The sequence below is a fragment of the Aotus nancymaae genome, unplaced genomic scaffold (assembly GCF_030222135.1).
Source record: "Aotus nancymaae isolate 86718 unplaced genomic scaffold, 86718_ANA_hifiasm-v0.15.2.pri h1tg000014l, whole genome shotgun sequence".
NCBI classification, from domain to species: domain Eukaryota; kingdom Metazoa; phylum Chordata; class Mammalia; order Primates; family Aotidae; genus Aotus; species Aotus nancymaae.
Genome location: NW_026988425.1, coordinates 69,259,168 through 69,265,735, shown reverse-complemented (window position 1 = coordinate 69,265,735; position 6,568 = coordinate 69,259,168). Strand labels below are relative to the sequence as shown.

At 44.2% G+C, this 6,568-nt stretch overlaps 1 pseudogene; it reads left to right on the top strand.

Moving 5' to 3' along the window:
* The first annotated feature begins 1,402 nt into the window (after positions 1 to 1,402).
* On the top strand, positions 1,403 to 1,845 carry LOC105723844 (peptidyl-prolyl cis-trans isomerase NIMA-interacting 4-like; annotated as a pseudogene).
* Positions 1,846 to 6,568: the final 4,723 nt, after the last annotated feature.

Here is a 6,568-nt window from a genome sequence, read left to right as displayed (position 1 = left end):
AGGTGTTTATTATTATTACGGCCGGGAGCCGGGCGACAATTTGTCTAAACGACCAAGCTCCTCTAACAGAGAAGCTCTGCCTTTCCATAGGCTTCCACTCTAGATATTACACATGAAAGAATCTTAGGTTCACAGCCTTAGAAATTACAAGTGAAAGAGTCTTGGGTTTACAGTTTTAGAAATCACATATGAAAGGGTCTTGGTCGATGGAGGAGTGGGGTGGGGGTTTGATCTTGTTTAAGAACAATGTCTTCTGGAGAGATTCCCCTACACCATGCCTGCTATTTACAGGAAGGCGATTTAGGAGTCGGCCAGCCTTTTCTTCTATCGAAATGCAGTGTGGAAGTCAAGGGGGAGGTGATCCTAGATGCCTGGGTCTCCTTCCTCAATACCACCCTGAGCATGCCTGATCTTGTCTGAAACAGTAGGATGCATAAAACCCATGTTCTGCAGAGTCTGGGCTGGACCGGAAATGTTTACTCTATCATCACCATAACCATCATCATCACCGTGGTTACTACTTATTGAGCACTTCATGTGTTCAGGGTGCTTGCTATCTTATTTTACCATCAAAGTTCTAGTTCTCCACCTTGAGGGTGCATAATAATCACCTGGTGTGCTTGCTGTAAATGCAGATTCTTACCCTTCCTCTTCCTCCATTTGGAATCATTTGAACTAGGTTGCAGCCCGCGAATCCTAAAGTTTGATAAGTACCCTTAGTTTGTTCCGATACACGTGAGCCACTGTATTTGAGACATGCTGGAAAATGAGGCTTAAAGAAATTAAATAACTTGCCCAAGACCTTTACTCTGAGGTGGTCTGGTGGCATCCTTTCCCTCCCCATCCTCCTCCCAGGCCCCTAAGGCATGTTCTTCCCTGGTGTCTCCCAACTCTCTCCTCTTCCCCTGCACCCTCTGTCTACCTAATATTCTTGTGTTGTCTGATTTCTTGCCAAGAAAGTATGCCCCAGCAAGAATTACTCTACAGGTGCCAGTGTTTCCAAACGACTTCTCCATACTTCCATTCAAACCCCTTCCTCTTCATCTTAGAGTCTAGACCGTTTCTATTGGCACCGTCAGCAACACCTGGGAGTTTGTTAAGACGGCAGAATCTCAGACTCCACCCCAAGTTACTGAAGCTGAGTCAGATTTCCAGGTGATTCACATACTCATCAAAGTTGAAGCAGCTGCCATCCTAGACAGTTCTCAGTCAGATGTTGATCTGATTATTTGGTTGAAGCAATTCACCATAAAAGCAACAATTTTCAACCCTAGTTGAATTTAGAATCCCCTGACGCTCTTTAAAAAATGCTGATGCCTGGGCCCATCCCTAGACTAATTAAATCGGAATTTGAATGAGGTGGGGTTTATTCATCTATATTTTTTAAAATACCACAGGTAAGTTCAGAGTTCAACAGCAGGTTTCCAAAATGCCGCCCAAAGGAAAAAGTGGTTCTGGAAATGCGGGGAAAGGGGGAGCAGCCTCTGGGAGTGACAGTGCTGACAAGAAGGCTCAAGGTCCCAAAGGTGGTGGCAATGCAGTAAAGGTCTGACACATTCTATGTGAAAAACACGGCAAAATCATGGAAGCCATGGAAAACTTAAAGTCTGGGATGAGAATCAATGAAGCGGCCGCACAATATAGTGAAGATAAAGCCAGGCAAGGGGGAGACTTGGGTTGGATGACCAGAGGGTCCATGGTGGGACCATTTCAAGAAGCAGCATTTGCCTTGCCTGTAAGTGGGATGGATAAGCCTGTGTTTACAGACCCACCAGTTAAGACAAAATTTGGATATCATATTATTATGGTTGAAGGAAGAAAATAAAATCATATGAAAGACTGAAAAAAAAATACCACAAGTAAGTGTAATGTAAAGTAAGGGTTCAAAGCCACTGCTTTGAGGATTTAAAAATTTTAAGAGGATATTTAGAAACATAAGCAAATCTGCTTTAAGTTAAAAGAAGAAACTGTAAAACCTATAATTGTTTCCCATAATATGGAGGATAAATTTCAAGTTTCTCACATTAGCACCCAAGACCTTTTCTGATTCTGAATCCTGTTCACCTCTGTAGCCCATCTCCTGCCCTCTGACACCCCACACCCTCGGGATGTCACAAACAGAACTTGCATTCTCTCAAACAAATCCTGCTTTGTTTGTTTTTGACACGGCGTCTTACTGTGTCACCCAGGCTAGAGTGTGGTAGCACGATCACAGCTTACTGCAGCCTCAAATTCCTGGGCTCAAGCAATCCTCCAGCCTGAGACTCCCAAGTAGCTGCGACTAAAGGTGCACACCACATCAGCAGATCCTGCTCTTTCATACCCTCTTTTTTTTAATAATCTTTCTCCATTTATTTGCCTTATCAAAGACTTGACTCAAGCCTCTGCCTCTGGGAGGCCTCCCTTGTTCCCACTATCTTTGAGGGGAAGAGATATATATGTTTTCAGAATTAAATTTTAGGCTGGGCACAGTGGCTCACGTCTGTAACCCCAGCACTTTGGGAGGCTAAGGCCGGTGAATCACCTGAGGTCAACAGTTCAAGACCAGCCTGGCCAACATGGTGAAACGCCATCTCTACTAAAAATACAAAAAGTAACCAGGTGTGGTGGTATGCACCAGTAGTCCTAGCTACTCAGGAGACTGAGGCAGGAGAATCACCTGAACCTGGGAGGCAGAGGTTACAGTGAGCCGAGATTGTGCCACTGCACTCCAGCCTGGGTGACAGAGCAAGACTCCATCTAGGAAAACAAAACAAAACAAAACAAAATTAAATTTTAAGGTTTTGTTTTGCTTAAGCCTTCTTGCTATTGGCATTGTTAGTCACATCTCAAACCCAGGATCTCAAGCAAGCCTAGGCTTTTGTCTCCATAAGCTGTTCTATCTAATAACCACAAGGAGAAAATGTTAAACATTAGAATGTACTCATTTAGAGATGGTCCTTGAACGTTTAAACTTCGTTTATTTAAACTCCAGCAAATGCAAAGGCCAGTGCCCCTGGGCATAAGAAATAATCAGTTTTGCCTTCTACAAAATTGTGTTTTCCTAATATTAGGAAAAGAAAGCCTCTCTTTTACTGGAAAAGAACTTTTGGTACATCATCTAATTCTTACTCATTTGAAATGTAATTTAAAGCAGAGATTGCTTTTCCCCACTTTTAACAGATTTTAGAAATGCCATGAAATGAACATTGTTTTTCCATTTATTTCTCTATATTAAGAATGTCTGTCCTAGACTAGAAGGTGAAGAAAATTCTGGATTTACTTTTCATGGTTTAGTGACTCACTTTAGAATATGTAAACTTTGGGGTAAATTAAAATGAAAAGTTTAAAGGCTGCTGCGAAATGTCCAGAACTTCTCTTGCATGAGTAGTATATCAACTGATAAAAACCGAACTTAAACACATTCTCTATCGTTCCTTATTCCCGCCCCAACTGATAAGGCAACTGGACTTTGTAACCCACCTTGGTCAACCTCCTGACTCCAGACCCTAAGACCCACTCCCTGCTTGCAAAAAACCGCTCTAAACAGTAACATCTGTAACTTTGCACTTGCCTACCCCAAACCTATAAAACCAACTCCTGTCCCTCCACTGACTCCCTTTTCGGACTCAGCCCGCCCACACCAGGGTGAATAAACAGCCACGTTGTTCACACAAAGCCTGTTTGAGGGGTCTGTCTCTTCATTCAGACTGGGCATGTTTTAACAGGAAGGGGGCTCCAAAGCAGAAAGAGGGAACCCCCTACCTCAGGTAATATCCAGTTACATGCGATAGCGGGAGAAGTCAGTGTCTGATTTGCATAGGGCTCAGGGGATTGGTTTGACCAGGCATGTCATTCATGTAACCCTAGAAATAGCTGGCCCTCCCACCCTAGTCTTTTAATATGCAAATATAGGGCGCCATGTGGATCCAGTTTCTAATAGCTTACATTTGCATACTAAATGTTGCCGGCCTGGCCATGGTGGGTGGACTCAGTTCCTAATAACTGCATTTACATATCAAAGGTTGCCGGCCTGGCTTTAAGAGCTGTGGCTTTACAAGAAATTTTCTGGAGATGCTTTAAAAAATGAAAACTTTCCAAGGACCACTTTTCCTCTCTATCTGCCTAAAATAATTTCTTAATAACTCCTACAACATAACCTTTTGAAAGACATGAGTAAACACCAATGGTCTGCATTTCTTCTCTTAAATGTCCTGCTCTCTAAATTCTCCCTATCCTGTCTGCTCAGAACTGGTTTAAGGAAGACAAAAAATATTATTCTATTTAAGCGGTCGGGGGGGAGGGAATGTCAGGACTTAGCACTAGAAAGTCCGCAATTGGCAGATTATTTCATTTGTTCCCTAAACATAGATTTATTGAGCAACTTCTACCTGCCAGATTGAAAGATAGGTTCTTCTGGGCTGGGCACAGTGGCTCACGCCTGTAATCCCAGCACTCTGGGAGGCCGAGGCAGGTGGATCACTTGTGCTCAGGAGTTGGAGACTGGCTTGGACATCATGGTGAAACCCAGTCTCTACTAAAAACACAAAAGTTAGCTGGGCGTGGTGGTGTGCCTGTGATCCCAGGTACTCAGGAGGCTGAGGCATGAGAATCACTTGAACCCAGGAGGTGGAGGTTGCAGTGAGCCGAGACGGCACCACTGTCCTCCAGCCTGGGCAACAGAGTCAAACCTTATCTAAAAAAAAAAAAAAAAAAAAAAAAAAAAAAAAAAAAATCCGGGCAAGGTAGCTCACATCTAATCCCAGCACTTTGAGAGGCCAAGGCAAGGGCAGATCACGAAGTCAGGAGATCAAGACCATCCCGGCCAACATGGTGAAACACTGTCTCTACTAAAAATACAAAAATTAGCTGGATGTGGTGGCAGGCACCTGTAATCCCAGCTACTTGGGAGGCTGAGGCATGAGAATCGCTTCAACCCAGGAGGTGGAGGTTGCAGTGAGCTGAGATCACACCACTGCACTCCAGCCTGGCAATAGAGTGAGACTCCATTTCAAAACAAGAAAAAAGAAAGAAACAAAGAAGGAAAGATAGGCTCTTCTGTAACCAAAATCCAACTCCTGTCAGAGTCACCAATGTCACAGATGATCTCACCTTCCCAAATCTAGTGGTCAAGTCTTTGTTTTCATGATACTCCACCTCTCAATGGATTTCTCTCTTCTCCACATGCTGTCTTCTCTAGGCTTCTGAAGCGCTACACTCTCCTGCTTTTCCCTGGCCATGCCTGTTTTGTATCATTTATGGGCTCCTCCTTTTCCTTGTAGCAAACCATCAGATGTTTCTTCTTCTCTATCCACATTCTCATCTGGAGTGACCTCCTCTAATCCTGTGGCTTAAGACCATGTAGATAGGAATGACTCCCAATTCTATCTCCAGTCCCCCATTTATCCTGAGGTCCAGACCAGATCCTATATCCAACTTCCCATTTGAAACTCCACCTGGATGTCCAATACCACCTTAAACAGAGCTGTTGATCTGCCCACATGCCCTCACGCCAAAGTGACTCCTCCCTCAGTCCTTCCCATTTAGTAACTTGCATCATTTGCTTGATCAAAACTCTCAACCTTATAGATTGTGTTTGGCTGCATGTAATAGAAGCCAGATAACCAGAGAGCTGTCATTTTTTTTTGTTTTTTCCGCATAATGAGAGAACCAGAAGCAGGCAAGCAAAGCTCTGCAGTGGCTCCTCAATGACAACAACGCCCAGGCTCCTTTTATCTTTTTTCTCCACTGTCCTCATGGTTGTAAGATGGCAGTTCCACCTCCAGCCTCACATCCACCTCCAACAACAAATAAAAAGAAGGAAGGAATCAACAAGGTGCAAGACAAAGAGCTACATGGCTCCTTGTCTACAATAGCAAAACATTCCCAGAAATCCCTAGCAGCCTTGTGCTTGTCTCACATTGTCCAGAACTGTGTTACAAGCCCCACGCCAGCCGTTAGAGAGGCTAGGAAATATGGCTTTTTAACCAGGCACATTGCCACCTTGCACAAACCAGGGTTCTGATACATGGAAGAAAGGAGGAACATATCAGATGGGCAAACAGCAGCACCTGCTTTATCATCCTGGACTTCTCTCTTTTCCTCACACTTAACTAACAATCCATCAGCAAGTCCTATCAGTCCCAGCTCCAAAATGCTTAACCAATTCAACTGCTTCTCTTCATCTCCACTGCTGAATTGCTGGCCGGATATACCATCATCTCTTACCCAGACCACGGCAACAGCCTCCTAGCTGGTTGCCCGCCATGACTGCCGTCTCTACAGTCCTTTCTTTACACAGTAGCTAGGGCAATCATTTACACGCGTAAATATAATCATACACTCCCTTTCTTAAAATTCTCCAGAGGATCTATCACAGTTTGGGTTCCCCCAGAAGGAGACCCTGAGACGAGGGTTCGTGTGGAAGTCATTTATTTGAGAGATGCAGAAAACACAGGGTTGGGGCAGGGAAGTGAGACAAGGAAGAAAAGGTGGTCTCCCTGCGACCTACTGAGGGAGGCTCAGCTCCAGAGGGAAGCAGCGGGAAATAGTGTAGAATGCTTGCGTCAGATTATCCAACCCAAGGGGC